Here is a 15,939-nt window from a genome sequence, read left to right as displayed (position 1 = left end):
TCCATGAGTTTCTTCTATGACAATGTATAGTCTTTTTATATAGTCATGAGTCTCTTGGAATTGTCTTGGATCCTTGCATTGCTGATAATAGTTAAATCATTTGCAGCTGATCATCATACATTATTGCTTTTACTGTGGTACAACATTATTCTGGTTCTGCTCACTTCATATAAGTCCAGGTTTTTTTGTGATCTTTCAGTTCATCATTTCTTATGACACAATAACATTCCATTACAATAATATATTACAACTTCTTCAGCCATTCCCCAATTGATGGACATCTCTTTAGTTTCCAATTCTTAGCCACCTCAAAAATAGCAGCTGTAAATGTTTTTGTACAGGTAGGTCCTTTCCCCCTCCTTTGAATCTCTTAGGAATTGTAAAAGGGAATCCTTAATAACAACCACCCTACAAAGTTTCAACCCAAACCAACCCAATCAATGTTTAATCCAATCCCAATTAGGTCTGTCAACAAAGACCAACCACCATCCAAAAGGTTCAAGGAAAGGAAAAAACCTAACAGCCCAAACCAAAAGCCAAAAACCCAAAGGGCAAAAAGTCCTCTAAAAGCTAAAGCCAAAAGCCCTCCCAGGAAGCTCAGGCCCGCCTTTATATTCCAGTAACTAAATGCCAACCACCAACTAATCACCAAACCACACCACCAACAACCAGCTCCCAATGACCAACTCACGCCCAGCAGCCAACTTCCCCACAACTGCCAGCCCTAACTCTCAGCAATTGACAGACAGCAACTGTCAGCAACTGACGGCCAACCAACCAACACTAGGCCCTTTTTATAACCTCCTACCTCACTTCCTGTCTCTATGGTTTCTATTTCCTATTACTGTGGGCTGGTTAATCCCTACACATCTCTATGTAAGAGAATTTTCAGGTCTCCCGTTAAATTAGGAAAGGAATTAAGAACTCCCTTTTACAATATACAGACCTAGTAGTGGTATTGCTGGGTCAAAGGGTGTGCAGTTTTATGGCCCTTTGGCATGATTTGAAATTGCTCTCCAAAATGGTTGTATCAGTTCACAACTCCATCAATAGTGGATTAATGTCCCCATTTTTCCACATTCCTTCCAATATTTACCATTTTTTTTGTCATAGTAGCCAATCTGATAGGTGTAACAACAATATCTCTTCAGTAGACATGTTTGCATTTTATTTCCTCCATTAGAATGTGAGCTCCTTTTATTTGTATTCCCAGCACTTAGCATAGTTCTTGGCACAAAATGAGCCTTAGTAAATATTTGTCTACTGATGGAGTGATGTTTCTCACAGCCATGTAACAACAATGGGAGAATATTGCTAAGAATGGCACTGTTTTGGGGAGAAGTCATTAAAAGTGCTTTTCAATTTCCAAAGGTAATCTCACTTGCTTTTCTTCCCCTGTTTAATTCTGGGTGCCACTTGTCCACTTGTAGTGTCCATTCTAAATACACATAGAGATTGGACATGCTCATATCCCAGTAACTCTGTCAAAATCTAGGCATTTGACATTCATCACCCATTTGATCTTTTCTGTGTTGGATGAAACTCTTGGAGCAGTCCAGTCATGGATTTCTTCCTTAAGGCTCATCATTTTCTATGAGAAATTGAGAGATTAGGACAAGGAGTCTTAATTGTAAGAATTGAGTGAACCACACTGACTCCATCTTGTGACTCAATTCTGGGGCAAGCTTAGTTCCTTTCTATACAATTATGGGCCTAGTCCAAATTCTGTCTTATGAGAAAAGTTTATTCAATTGTGGGAATTGAGAGAAAACATTATTGCATTGTTTGAATCCAGCCCTTCATGACTGAGAAACTGTGCTGCCTGTACCTGCTGTTTAGAGATCTTTAACCAATGACCTTGGTTATGTGGACCAGAAACTCAGTCAAATCCAAATATTGCTGTAAGGACTTTTTCTAATAATTGTACATCTCAGACAACTCATTTATCTCATCTGAAAACTGGCCCCTTACTGATCAATCAATTATTGTTTCTGTATGCCTATGACTACAGGCACCTCAGAGGAGTAAGCCATTTCTTTCCCCAAATTCAGGGAATTACACCTCTTCACTCTCCCCTTCCCTACTTGGAATGTCCCTAACATTTTTTCCAATTAAAAATCAGATCACCTAATGTTGTATTATTTCCTTTTAATTAATTGGTATTATTTGATTACTTTTAATGTATAAGAGTCTATCTCCCCCTGTATTTGGGGTCCAGTCCTAAGCTAAGGAAGAGGCCTGGTTCTGATTTGTTAGGCAATTGGCATGCATTGTTTAATAAATTGATATGCTCAGAAGATCAAACCTTTGTTTTCGCAGTCATTTTATCTTTCACTTGTCATATGACCAAGGATCTGTTGCAACCATCATGATGTCATCTGCAAACAGGAATATCAAGAGTGCTTCAGTGTCCCTAGAAAATCTCTCTTCAACTTGGACTCTGCCTTGGATCTCCTCCATCATAGTGGTCAACACTTTTTTGGTGAGCTTTCATCTCCCTATTTTATGTCATAGCTGATATTTCAATGAAATCATTGAACAAGGCTTTTAAATATTGTTGTTTTGTCCTTTATTTTTAATTTTAACTTTTTAAACTATTGCCTTCCACCTTAAAATCAATATGAAGTACTGGTTCCAAAGCAGAAGAGCTGTAAAAGGGATGAGCAATGGGGGTTAAGTGACTTGCTCAGGGTCACACAGCTAGGAAGTATCTGAGGCCAGATTGAATCCAGGACCTCCTATCTGTAGGTCTGACTTTCAATCCACTGAGCCATCTACCTACCCTCCTGTTGTTTATATCTCTCAAGGAACCTTGGATGCTTTTAGGATATGTATGACAGACCCCTTTTGGGAAGAGAGCTTTTATGGCAACATTTTGCTCTGCTGAATCAAATGTTTGTTCGTTTGTTTCTGTAATCAATAAATGACAAGCCCAATGGGATCATATATTATCTATAACTTCTAGTCAGCTATATGATAGTAGAGAGATGTGGAATATTTTTTTTTGGGAAAGCCTGCCTGTTCTCTAATAATGCCCTCACAGAGGATGTCCTTGATATAGGTGCAGGTGGTTCTCATAAAAATTTTGTATAGATGGGAAGGTTGGTAAATAGGTCAGTAAATTTTTATATTCTCTCACTTTAAAAAAGTAATAAGGGTTCCATACTAGTGTTGCCTTTAGCTACCCTCTTTTTCTTCTAGATAAGCAAATTAAATGATTGCTGACTAACATATTTTTAGTATCCTTTGACTTCCTTTTAATGGCAAATGATTTGTATTGTTTTTTTTTAACATTTATTAATATTCATTTTTTTTTAAATTTTAAACCCTTAACTTCTGCGTATTGACTTATAGGTGGAAGAGTGGTAAGGGTAGGCAATGGGGGTCAAGTGACTTGCCCAGGGTCACACAGCTGGGAAGTGTCTGAGGCCAGATTTGAACCTAGGACNCCCTTCCCTTCCCTTCCCTTCCCTTCCCTTCCCTTCCCTTCCCTTCCCTTCCCTTCCCTTCCCTTCCCTTCCCTTCCCTTCCCTTCCCTTCCCTTCCCTTCCCTTCCCTTCCCTTCCCTTCCCTTCCCTTCCCTTCCCTTCCCTTCCCTTCCCTTCCCTTCCCTTCCCTTCCCTTCCCTTCCCTTCCCTTCCCTTCCCTTCCCTTCCCTTCCCTTCCCTTCCCTTCCCTTCCCTTCCCTTCCCTTCCCTTCCCTTCCCTTCCCTTCCCTTCCCTTCCCTTCCCTTCCCTTCCCTTCCCTTCCCTTCCCTTCCCTTCCCTTCCCTTCCCTTCCCTTCCCTTCCCTTCCCTTCCCTTCCCTTCCCTTCCCTTCCCTTCCCTTCCCTTCCCTTCCCTTCCCTTCCCTTCCCTTCCCTTCCCTTCCCTTCCCTTCCCTTCCCTTCCCTTCCCTTCCCTTCCCTTCCCTTCCCTTCCCTTCCCTTCCCTTCCCTTCCCTTCCCTTCCCTTCCCTTCCCTTCCCTTCCCTTCCCTTCCCTTCCCTTCCCTTCCCTTCCCTTCCCTTCCCTTCCCTTCCCTTCCCTTCCCTTCCCTTCCCTTCCCTTCCCTTCCCTTCCCTTCCCTTCCCTTCCCTTCCCTTCCCTTCCCTTCCCTTCCCTTCCCTTCCCTTCCCTTCCCTTCCCTTCCCTTCCCTTCCCTTCCCTTCCCTTCCCTTCCCTTCCCTTCCCTTCCCTTCCCTTCCCTTCCCTTCCCTTCCCTTCCCTTCCCTTCCCTTCCCTTCCCTTCCCTTCCCTTCCCTTCCCTTCCCTTCCCTTCCCTTCCCTTCCCTTCCCTTCCCTTCCCTTCCCTTCCCTTCCCTTCCCTTCCCTTCCCTTCCCTTCCCTTCCCTTCCCTTCCCTTCCCTTCCCTTCCCTTCCCTTCCCTTCCCTTCCCTTCCCTTCCCTTCCCTTCCCTTCCCTTCCCTTCCCTTCCCTTCCCTTCCCTTCCCTTCCCTTCCCTTCCCTTCCCTTCCCTTCCCTTCCCTTCCCTTCCCTTCCCTTCCCTTCCCTTCCCTTCCCTTCCCTTCCCTTCCCTTCCCTTCCCTTCCCTTCCCTTCCCTTCCCTTCCCTTCCCTTCCCTTCCCTTCCCTTCCCTTCCCTTCCCTTCCCTTCCCTTCCCTTCCCTTCCCTTCCCTTCCCTTCCCTTCCCTTCCCTTCCCTTCCCTTCCCTTCCCTTCCCTTCCCTTCCCTTCCCTTCCCTTCCCTTCCCTTCCCTTCCCTTCCCTTCCCTTCCCTTCCCTTCCCTTCCCTTCCCTTCCCTTCCCTTCCCTTCCCTTCCCTTCCCTTCCCTTCCCTTCCCTTCCCTTCCCTTCCCTTCCCTTCCCTTCCCTTCCCTTCCCTTCCCTTCCCTTCCCTTCCCTTCCCTTCCCTTCCCTTCCCTTCCCTTCCCTTCCCTTCCCTTCCCTTCCCTTCCCTTCCCTTCCCTTCCCTTCCCTTCCCTTCCCTTCCCTTCCCTTCCCTTCCCTTCCCTTCCCTTCCCTTCCCTTCCCTTCCCTTCCCTTCCCTTCCCTTCCCTTCCCTTCCCTTCCCTTCCCTTCCCTTCCCTTCCCTTCCCTTCCCTTCCCTTCCCTTCCCTTCCCTTCCCTTCCCTTCCCTTCCCTTCCCTTCCCTTCCCTTCCCTTCCCTTCCCTTCCCTTCCCTTCCCTTCCCTTCCCTTCCCTTCCCTTCCCTTCCCTTCCCTTCCCTTCCCTTCCCTTCCCTTCCCTTCCCTTCCCTTCCCTTCCCTTCCCTTCCCTTCCCTTCCCTTCCCTTCCCTTCCCTTCCCTTCCCTTCCCTTCCCTTCCCTTCCCTTCCCTTCCCTTCCCTTCCCTTCCCTTCCCTTCCCTTCCCTTCCCTTCCCTTCCCTTCCCTTCCCTTCCCTTCCCTTCCCTTCCCTTCCCTTCCCTTCCCTTCCCTTCCCTTCCCTTCCCTTCCCTTCCCTTCCCTTCCCTTCCCTTCCCTTCCCTTCCCTTCCCTTCCCTTCCCTTCCCTTCCCTTCCCTTCCCTTCCCTTCCCTTCCCTTCCCTTCCCTTCCCTTCCCTTCCCTTCCCTTCCCTTCCCTTCCCTTCCCTTCCCTTCCCTTCCCTTCCCTTCCCTTCCCTTCCCTTCCCTTCCCTTCCCTTCCCTTCCCTTCCCTTCCCTTCCCTTCCCTTCCCTTCCCTTCCCTTCCCTTCCCTTCCCTTCCCTTCCCTTCCCTTCCCTTCCCTTCCCTTCCCTTCCCTTCCCTTCCCTTCCCTTCCCTTCCCTTCCCTTCCCTTCCCTTCCCTTCCCTTCCCTTCCCTTCCCTTCCCTTCCCTTCCCTTCCCTTCCCTTCCCTTCCCTTCCCTTCCCTTCCCTTCCCTTCCCTTCCCTTCCCTTCCCTTCCCTTCCCTTCCCTTCCCTTCCCTTCCCTTCCCTTCCCTTCCCTTCCCTTCCCTTCCCTTCCCTTCCCTTCCCTTCCCTTCCCTTCCCTTCCCTTCCCTTCCCTTCCCTTCCCTTCCCTTCCCTTCCCTTCCCTTCCCTTCCCTTCCCTTCCCTTCCCTTCCCTTCCCTTCCCTTCCCTTCCCTTCCCTTCCCTTCCCTTCCCTTCCCTTCCCTTCCCTTCCCTTCCCTTCCCTTCCCTTCCCTTCCCTTCCCTTCCCTTCCCTTCCCTTCCCTTCCCTTCCCTTCCCTTCCCTTCCCTTCCCTTCCCTTCCCTTCCCTTCCCTTCCCTTCCCTTCCCTTCCCTTCCCTTCCCTTCCCTTCCCTTCCCTTCCCTTCCCTTCCCTTCCCTTCCCTTCCCTTCCCTTCCCTTCCCTTCCCTTCCCTTCCCTTCCCTTCCCTTCCCTTCCCTTCCCTTCCCTTCCCTTCCCTTCCCTTCCCTTCCCTTCCCTTCCCTTCCCTTCCCTTCCCTTCCCTTCCCTTCCCTTCCCTTCCCTTCCCTTCCCTTCCCTTCCCTTCCCTTCCCTTCCCTTCCCTTCCCTTCCCTTCCCTTCCCTTCCCTTCCCTTCCCTTCCCTTCCCTTCCCTTCCCTTCCCTTCCCTTCCCTTCCCTTCCCTTCCCTTCCCTTCCCTTCCCTTCCCTTCCCTTCCCTTCCCTTCCCTTCCCTTCCCTTCCCTTCCCTTCCCTTCCCTTCCCTTCCCTTCCCTTCCCTTCCCTTCCCTTCCCTTCCCTTCCCTTCCCTTCCCTTCCCTTCCCTTCCCTTCCCTTCCCTTCCCTTCCCTTCCCTTCCCTTCCCTTCCCTTCCCTTCCCTTCCCTTCCCTTCCCTTCCCTTCCCTTCCCTTCCCTTCCCTTCCCTTCCCTTCCCTTCCCTTCCCTTCCCTTCCCTTCCCTTCCCTTCCCTTCCCTTCCCTTCCCTTCCCTTCCCTTCCCTTCCCTTCCCTTCCCTTCCCTTCCCTTCCCTTCCCTTCCCTTCCCTTCCCTTCCCTTCCCTTCCCTTCCCTTCCCTTCCCTTCCCTTCCCTTCCCTTCCCTTCCCTTCCCTTCCCTTCCCTTCCCTTCCCTTCCCTTCCCTTCCCTTCCCTTCCCTTCCCTTCCCTTCCCTTCCCTTCCCTTCCCTTCCCTTCCCTTCCCTTCCCTTCCCTTCCCTTCCCTTCCCTTCCCTTCCCTTCCCTTCCCTTCCCTTCCCTTCCCTTCCCTTCCCTTCCCTTCCCTTCCCTTCCCTTCCCTTCCCTTCCCTTCCCTTCCCTTCCCTTCCCTTCCCTTCCCTTCCCTTCCCTTCCCTTCCCTTCCCTTCCCTTCCCTTCCCTTCCCTTCCCTTCCCTTCCCTTCCCTTCCCTTCCCTTCCCTTCCCTTCCCTTCCCTTCCCTTCCCTTCCCTTCCCTTCCCTTCCCTTCCCTTCCCTTCCCTTCCCTTCCCTTCCCTTCCCTTCCCTTCCCTTCCCTTCCCTTCCCTTCCCTTCCCTTCCCTTCCCTTCCCTTCCCTTCCCTTCCCTTCCCTTCCCTTCCCTTCCCTTCCCTTCCCTTCCCTTCCCTTCCCTTCCCTTCCCTTCCCTTCCCTTCCCTTCCCTTCCCTTCCCTTCCCTTCCCTTCCCTTCCCTTCCCTTCCCTTCCCTTCCCTTCCCTTCCCTTCCCTTCCCTTCCCTTCCCTTCCCTTCCCTTCCCTTCCCTTCCCTTCCCTTCCCTTCCCTTCCCTTCCCTTCCCTTCCCTTCCCTTCCCTTCCCTTCCCTTCCCTTCCCTTCCCTTCCCTTCCCTTCCCTTCCCTTCCCTTCCCTTCCCTTCCCTTCCCTTCCCTTCCCTTCCCTTCCCTTCCCTTCCCTTCCCTTCCCTTCCCTTCCCTTCCCTTCCCTTCCCTTCCCTTCCCTTCCCTTCCCTTCCCTTCCCTTCCCTTCCCTTCCCTTCCCTTCCCTTCCCTTCCCTTCCCTTCCCTTCCCTTCCCTTCCCTTCCCTTCCCTTCCCTTCCCTTCCCTTCCCTTCCCTTCCCTTCCCTTCCCTTCCCTTCCCTTCCCTTCCCTTCCCTTCCCTTCCCTTCCCTTCCCTTCCCTTCCCTTCCCTTCCCTTCCCTTCCCTTCCCTTCCCTTCCCTTCCCTTCCCTTCCCTTCCCTTCCCTTCCCTTCCCTTCCCTTCCCTTCCCTTCCCTTCCCTTCCCTTCCCTTCCCTTCCCTTCCCTTCCCTTCCCTTCCCTTCCCTTCCCTTCCCTTCCCTTCCCTTCCCTTCCCTTCCCTTCCCTTCCCTTCCCTTCCCTTCCCTTCCCTTCCCTTCCCTTCCCTTCCCTTCCCTTCCCTTCCCTTCCCTTCCCTTCCCTTCCCTTCCCTTCCCTTCCCTTCCCTTCCCTTCCCTTCCCTTCCCTTCCCTTCCCTTCCCTTCCCTTCCCTTCCCTTCCCTTCCCTTCCCTTCCCTTCCCTTCCCTTCCCTTCCCTTCCCTTCCCTTCCCTTCCCTTCCCTTCCCTTCCCTTCCCTTCCCTTCCCTTCCCTTCCCTTCCCTTCCCTTCCCTTCCCTTCCCTTCCCTTCCCTTCCCTTCCCTTCCCTTCCCTTCCCTTCCCTTCCCTTCCCTTCCCTTCCCTTCCCTTCCCTTCCCTTCCCTTCCCTTCCCTTCCCTTCCCTTCCCTTCCCTTCCCTTCCCTTCCCTTCCCTTCCCTTCCCTTCCCTTCCCTTCCCTTCCCTTCCCTTCCCTTCCCTTCCCTTCCCTTCCCTTCCCTTCCCTTCCCTTCCCTTCCCTTCCCTTCCCTTCCCTTCCCTTCCCTTCCCTTCCCTTCCCTTCCCTTCCCTTCCCTTCCCTTCCCTTCCCTTCCCTTCCCTTCCCTTCCCTTCCCTTCCCTTCCCTTCCCTTCCCTTCCCTTCCCTTCCCTTCCCTTCCCTTCCCTTCCCTTCCCTTCCCTTCCCTTCCCTTCCCTTCCCTTCCCTTCCCTTCCCTTCCCTTCCCTTCCCTTCCCTTCCCTTCCCTTCCCTTCCCTTCCCTTCCCTTCCCTTCCCTTCCCTTCCCTTCCCTTCCCTTCCCTTCCCTTCCCTTCCCTTCCCTTCCCTTCCCTTCCCTTCCCTTCCCTTCCCTTCCCTTCCCTTCCCTTCCCTTCCCTTCCCTTCCCTTCCCTTCCCTTCCCTTCCCTTCCCTTCCCTTCCCTTCCCTTCCCTTCCCTTCCCTTCCCTTCCCTTCCCTTCCCTTCCCTTCCCTTCCCTTCCCTTCCCTTCCCTTCCCTTCCCTTCCCTTCCCTTCCCTTCCCTTCCCTTCCCTTCCCTTCCCTTCCCTTCCCTTCCCTTCCCTTCCCTTCCCTTCCCTTCCCTTCCCTTCCCTTCCCTTCCCTTCCCTTCCCTTCCCTTCCCTTCCCTTCCCTTCCCTTCCCTTCCCTTCCCTTCCCTTCCCTTCCCTTCCCTTCCCTTCCCTTCCCTTCCCTTCCCTTCCCTTCCCTTCCCTTCCCTTCCCTTCCCTTCCCTTCCCTTCCCTTCCCTTCCCTTCCCTTCCCTTCCCTTCCCTTCCCTTCCCTTCCCTTCCCTTCCCTTCCCTTCCCTTCCCTTCCCTTCCCTTCCCTTCCCTTCCCTTCCCTTCCCTTCCCTTCCCTTCCCTTCCCTTCCCTTCCCTTCCCTTCCCTTCCCTTCCCTTCCCTTCCCTTCCCTTCCCTTCCCTTCCCTTCCCTTCCCTTCCCTTCCCTTCCCTTCCCTTCCCTTCCCTTCCCTTCCCTTCCCTTCCCTTCCCTTCCCTTCCCTTCCCTTCCCTTCCCTTCCCTTCCCTTCCCTTCCCTTCCCTTCCCTTCCCTTCCCTTCCCTTCCCTTCCCTTCCCTTCCCTTCCCTTCCCTTCCCTTCCCTTCCCTTCCCTTCCCTTCCCTTCCCTTCCCTTCCCTTCCCTTCCCTTCCCTTCCCTTCCCTTCCCTTCCCTTCCCTTCCCTTCCCTTCCCTTCCCTTCCCTTCCCTTCCCTTCCCTTCCCTTCCCTTCCCTTCCCTTCCCTTCCCTTCCCTTCCCTTCCCTTCCCTTCCCTTCCCTTCCCTTCCCTTCCCTTCCCTTCCCTTCCCTTCCCTTCCCTTCCCTTCCCTTCCCTTCCCTTCCCTTCCCTTCCCTTCCCTTCCCTTCCCTTCCCTTCCCTTCCCTTCCCTTCCCTTCCCTTCCCTTCCCTTCCCTTCCCTTCCCTTCCCTTCCCTTCCCTTCCCTTCCCTTCCCTTCCCTTCCCTTCCCTTCCCTTCCCTTCCCTTCCCTTCCCTTCCCTTCCCTTCCCTTCCCTTCCCTTCCCTTCCCTTCCCTTCCCTTCCCTTCCCTTCCCTTCCCTTCCCTTCCCTTCCCTTCCCTTCCCTTCCCTTCCCTTCCCTTCCCTTCCCTTCCCTTCCCTTCCCTTCCCTTCCCTTCCCTTCCCTTCCCTTCCCTTCCCTTCCCTTCCCTTCCCTTCCCTTCCCTTCCCTTCCCTTCCCTTCCCTTCCCTTCCCTTCCCTTCCCTTCCCTTCCCTTCCCTTCCCTTCCCTTCCCTTCCCTTCCCTTCCCTTCCCTTCCCTTCCCTTCCCTTCCCTTCCCTTCCCTTCCCTTCCCTTCCCTTCCCTTCCCTTCCCTTCCCTTCCCTTCCCTTCCCTTCCCTTCCCTTCCCTTCCCTTCCCTTCCCTTCCCTTCCCTTCCCTTCCCTTCCCTTCCCTTCCCTTCCCTTCCCTTCCCTTCCCTTCCCTTCCCTTCCCTTCCCTTCCCTTCCCTTCCCTTCCCTTCCCTTCCCTTCCCTTCCCTTCCCTTCCCTTCCCTTCCCTTCCCTTCCCTTCCCTTCCCTTCCCTTCCCTTCCCTTCCCTTCCCTTCCCTTCCCTTCCCTTCCCTTCCCTTCCCTTCCCTTCCCTTCCCTTCCCTTCCCTTCCCTTCCCTTCCCTTCCCTTCCCTTCCCTTCCCTTCCCTTCCCTTCCCTTCCCTTCCCTTCCCTTCCCTTCCCTTCCCTTCCCTTCCCTTCCCTTCCCTTCCCTTCCCTTCCCTTCCCTTCCCTTCCCTTCCCTTCCCTTCCCTTCCCTTCCCTTCCCTTCCCTTCCCTTCCCTTCCCTTCCCTTCCCTTCCCTTCCCTTCCCTTCCCTTCCCTTCCCTTCCCTTCCCTTCCCTTCCCTTCCCTTCCCTTCCCTTCCCTTCCCTTCCCTTCCCTTCCCTTCCCTTCCCTTCCCTTCCCTTCCCTTCCCTTCCCTTCCCTTCCCTTCCCTTCCCTTCCCTTCCCTTCCCTTCCCTTCCCTTCCCTTCCCTTCCCTTCCCTTCCCTTCCCTTCCCTTCCCTTCCCTTCCCTTCCCTTCCCTTCCCTTCCCTTCCCTTCCCTTCCCTTCCCTTCCCTTCCCTTCCCTTCCCTTCCCTTCCCTTCCCTTCCCTTCCCTTCCCTTCCCTTCCCTTCCCTTCCCTTCCCTTCCCTTCCCTTCCCTTCCCTTCCCTTCCCTTCCCTTCCCTTCCCTTCCCTTCCCTTCCCTTCCCTTCCCTTCCCTTCCCTTCCCTTCCCTTCCCTTCCCTTCCCTTCCCTTCCCTTCCCTTCCCTTCCCTTCCCTTCCCTTCCCTTCCCTTCCCTTCCCTTCCCTTCCCTTCCCTTCCCTTCCCTTCCCTTCCCTTCCCTTCCCTTCCCTTCCCTTCCCTTCCCTTCCCTTCCCTTCCCTTCCCTTCCCTTCCCTTCCCTTCCCTTCCCTTCCCTTCCCTTCCCTTCCCTTCCCTTCCCTTCCCTTCCCTTCCCTTCCCTTCCCTTCCCTTCCCTTCCCTTCCCTTCCCTTCCCTTCCCTTCCCTTCCCTTCCCTTCCCTTCCCTTCCCTTCCCTTCCCTTCCCTTCCCTTCCCTTCCCTTCCCTTCCCTTCCCTTCCCTTCCCTTCCCTTCCCTTCCCTTCCCTTCCCTTCCCTTCCCTTCCCTTCCCTTCCCTTCCCTTCCCTTCCCTTCCCTTCCCTTCCCTTCCCTTCCCTTCCCTTCCCTTCCCTTCCCTTCCCTTCCCTTCCCTTCCCTTCCCTTCCCTTCCCTTCCCTTCCCTTCCCTTCCCTTCCCTTCCCTTCCCTTCCCTTCCCTTCCCTTCCCTTCCCTTCCCTTCCCTTCCCTTCCCTTCCCTTCCCTTCCCTTCCCTTCCCTTCCCTTCCCTTCCCTTCCCTTCCCTTCCCTTCCCTTCCCTTCCCTTCCCTTCCCTTCCCTTCCCTTCCCTTCCCTTCCCTTCCCTTCCCTTCCCTTCCCTTCCCTTCCCTTCCCTTCCCTTCCCTTCCCTTCCCTTCCCTTCCCTTCCCTTCCCTTCCCTTCCCTTCCCTTCCCTTCCCTTCCCTTCCCTTCCCTTCCCTTCCCTTCCCTTCCCTTCCCTTCCCTTCCCTTCCCTTCCCTTCCCTTCCCTTCCCTTCCCTTCCCTTCCCTTCCCTTCCCTTCCCTTCCCTTCCCTTCCCTTCCCTTCCCTTCCCTTCCCTTCCCTTCCCTTCCCTTCCCTTCCCTTCCCTTCCCTTCCCTTCCCTTCCCTTCCCTTCCCTTCCCTTCCCTTCCCTTCCCTTCCCTTCCCTTCCCTTCCCTTCCCTTCCCTTCCCTTCCCTTCCCTTCCCTTCCCTTCCCTTCCCTTCCCTTCCCTTCCCTTCCCTTCCCTTCCCTTCCCTTCCCTTCCCTTCCCTTCCCTTCCCTTCCCTTCCCTTCCCTTCCCTTCCCTTCCCTTCCCTTCCCTTCCCTTCCCTTCCCTTCCCTTCCCTTCCCTTCCCTTCCCTTCCCTTCCCTTCCCTTCCCTTCCCTTCCCTTCCCTTCCCTTCCCTTCCCTTCCCTTCCCTTCCCTTCCCTTCCCTTCCCTTCCCTTCCCTTCCCTTCCCTTCCCTTCCCTTCCCTTCCCTTCCCTTCCCTTCCCTTCCCTTCCCTTCCCTTCCCTTCCCTTCCCTTCCCTTCCCTTCCCTTCCCTTCCCTTCCCTTCCCTTCCCTTCCCTTCCCTTCCCTTCCCTTCCCTTCCCTTCCCTTCCCTTCCCTTCCCTTCCCTTCCCTTCCCTTCCCTTCCCTTCCCTTCCCTTCCCTTCCCTTCCCTTCCCTTCCCTTCCCTTCCCTTCCCTTCCCTTCCCTTCCCTTCCCTTCCCTTCCCTTCCCTTCCCTTCCCTTCCCTTCCCTTCCCTTCCCTTCCCTTCCCTTCCCTTCCCTTCCCTTCCCTTCCCTTCCCTTCCCTTCCCTTCCCTTCCCTTCCCTTCCCTTCCCTTCCCTTCCCTTCCCTTCCCTTCCCTTCCCTTCCCTTCCCTTCCCTTCCCTTCCCTTCCCTTCCCTTCCCTTCCCTTCCCTTCCCTTCCCTTCCCTTCCCTTCCCTTCCCTTCCCTTCCCTTCCCTTCCCTTCCCTTCCCTTCCCTTCCCTTCCCTTCCCTTCCCTTCCCTTCCCTTCCCTTCCCTTCCCTTCCCTTCCCTTCCCTTCCCTTCCCTTCCCTTCCCTTCCCTTCCCTTCCCTTCCCTTCCCTTCCCTTCCCTTCCCTTCCCTTCCCTTCCCTTCCCTTCCCTTCCCTTCCCTTCCCTTCCCTTCCCTTCCCTTCCCTTCCCTTCCCTTCCCTTCCCTTCCCTTCCCTTCCCTTCCCTTCCCTTCCCTTCCCTTCCCTTCCCTTCCCTTCCCTTCCCTTCCCTTCCCTTCCCTTCCCTTCCCTTCCCTTCCCTTCCCTTCCCTTCCCTTCCCTTCCCTTCCCTTCCCTTCCCTTCCCTTCCCTTCTCCTCTGTCTTAGAATCAATAGTAAGTATAGGTTCCAAGGCAGAGAGCAGAAAGAGCCAGGCATTCAGGGTTAAGTGACTTTTACTGGGTCACACAGCTAGGAAGTATCTGAGGCCAAATTTGAACCCAGGTCCTCTTGACTTCAGACCTGGCTCTCTTCCACTGAGTCACCTAAGCTGTCCCTATGCCCATATCTCTCATATCCATCCTTTCCTCTCTAATCCTACTGCTGCTACCCACCTCAGCTATGGCAGTGGTCTGCCAACAGGTAGTTGGTGTCAGTTCTCTTCCCCATCTCTAGTCCATCCTTCACACGACTGCCAGAATCATCTTCCTTACTCATAGATTTGGTCACATCCTTCCTCTACTCAGACATCTCCTTGGGATCCCTATTGCTCCCCAATTTAGATTTCTTCATCTAGCATTCTAGGTCTTCTAGCATTCTAGTGTCACCCTCCCTTTGAGGATTATCTCATATTATTCCATTCTAAGCAACTAATCTTCCTTTGCCCCACTAACATCCCTCAAGTTCTTCCACATCTAGTCCTTTGCTTTGGCCATTCTCTATGAGTGGCATATTCACCCTCCCCTTCTCCCCTTGAATTCATCCCTATCCTGTGATAGATACTCAACTCCACCGCCACCTTCTCCATGAAATCAGTCTTTCTCGATTCCCCTTCAGTCCTCACAAATCCCTGTTCTGCATCTTTCTGCATCTGCATACCTCCTGTGTGATGCTGGGCATTAGAGTTAGCTCTCTGCTTGATTTGTCTTGCTATTAGACTGTCAGTACCCTAAGATAAAGGAGTCAGTCTTACCTAAATTTCTGTATCTCATCCAATATCGAGCACAAGACTCTGCACACAGTAGGTGCTTAATAAATGTTTGTTGAATGAATTAACTAATGCCTATCTTTGAGCTGGGCAGGACTCTAGGATTGTGTATAACTGAATATGGTTTTTTGGGGTAGGAAGAGGGGAGTAGGAAATATCTTATTTGGGAATGTCCTCCCCTAACTTTTGCCTTCAATCACCAGGCCCCAGGGACAGCCTTTTAAAAGGGCAAGGTTGAGGCATGGTATGATTTCAGGGATTTTATTCTGAAATGTAAAAACAGAGTGCTCCAAAACCTTTAATAGTTTAAACCTGCATAAAGACCTTTGGGATACCCCATATATTCCCACCTTCTTGTAGCTGCTTGAAATTCCAGTTAGTTTCATTTTTTCCACTTAAGACCTTTATCATTGTTCAAATACAGCGTCCCCCAGTTGAATTAAGCAACTATCCAATATTTATTTAAAAATATGGGGGAGGGAGCCAAAGGAAGGGTACTCAAAAAAATCTGAGGGTATCCAGCCCAGAGAACAGATAAGCTCTCCATTGAGAATGGGGGGACTACAGGTACAGAATGTTGCATACATTGTATAATGAGATTAACACTGATTACCTATTTTTCATTTTTATGAAGAAAGGGTGTATGCAGACAGTATATCAGAAAATGACTGTGGTATGTTTTAAAAAGAGCCTTAGTAAAACTTAAGCTAAACAAACAAATCCAAGTCTTACATGTAAGCTAAGCCAATGAGCATTTATTAAGCACCTACTATGTGCCAAGCTCTGTGAAGACAAAGGCAAAAAAATATCCTGCCTAATATTCTAATGGGGAAAACAACTTGTAAATCACGACATATGGAATATATATACATATAGATATACATATTATATATACATGTATTTTTGTTGTTTTTGTTCGGTGGTCCAGTGGTGTCTGACTCTTGGTGACCCCGAGGTCTGTCTATATATCTATGGTAGTTTCTTGGCAGAGATACTGGAGTGGTTTGCCATTTCCTCCTTCAGTGGATTGAGGCAGTACATACATACATATACATATACACACACATATTTATGGTAAATGGGAGAGAATCTCAGACAGAACACTAAGATGGTAAGATGAAGGAGGACTGGAAAAGGCTTCTTGTAGGTGAGACTTTGAGTCTTGAAAGAAGTTAGGGAAGGTAGGAGCTGGAGATGAAGCAGAGTGGTCCAGGCCTGGGGAACAACCAATGAAAATGCCTGGAGTCTGGAGATGGAGTGCATTTAAGAGCATAGAGCTCCCCCCATGCCCCCTGACCCCAGTCAGGCTCTAGCAAAAGCTGTGGCCTTAGGGCTTGCACCAGGTAGTTGGTGGGGTCAGAGGAGAGAAGGGGGCATATTAGAGAGATTATGAAGGTATATGCGAGGAGGGTGAGAGAGTGGAGAGGTGAGGATGAACCCAAGTTACAAGCCTAAGGAATTGGGAGTCCAGGTTCTCCTAGGGCCCTAGTCAGTTCTTTTGTGTTTTTGTTTCTGTTCAAGACTGCTTTTGGTTGATGTTTGTTATCATAATAATAATAATAGAGATATTAATTTCATGTGTGGTAGATATTGATAGTAAAAAATCTCACATTCAAAAAAGCTCTTTGGGGACCTCAAAAAAAATT

The sequence above is a fragment of the Gracilinanus agilis genome, chromosome 3, assembly GCF_016433145.1.
Source record: "Gracilinanus agilis isolate LMUSP501 chromosome 3, AgileGrace, whole genome shotgun sequence".
Lineage (NCBI taxonomy): Eukaryota > Metazoa > Chordata > Mammalia > Didelphimorphia > Didelphidae > Gracilinanus > Gracilinanus agilis.
This window is presented reverse-complemented; position numbering follows the sequence as displayed.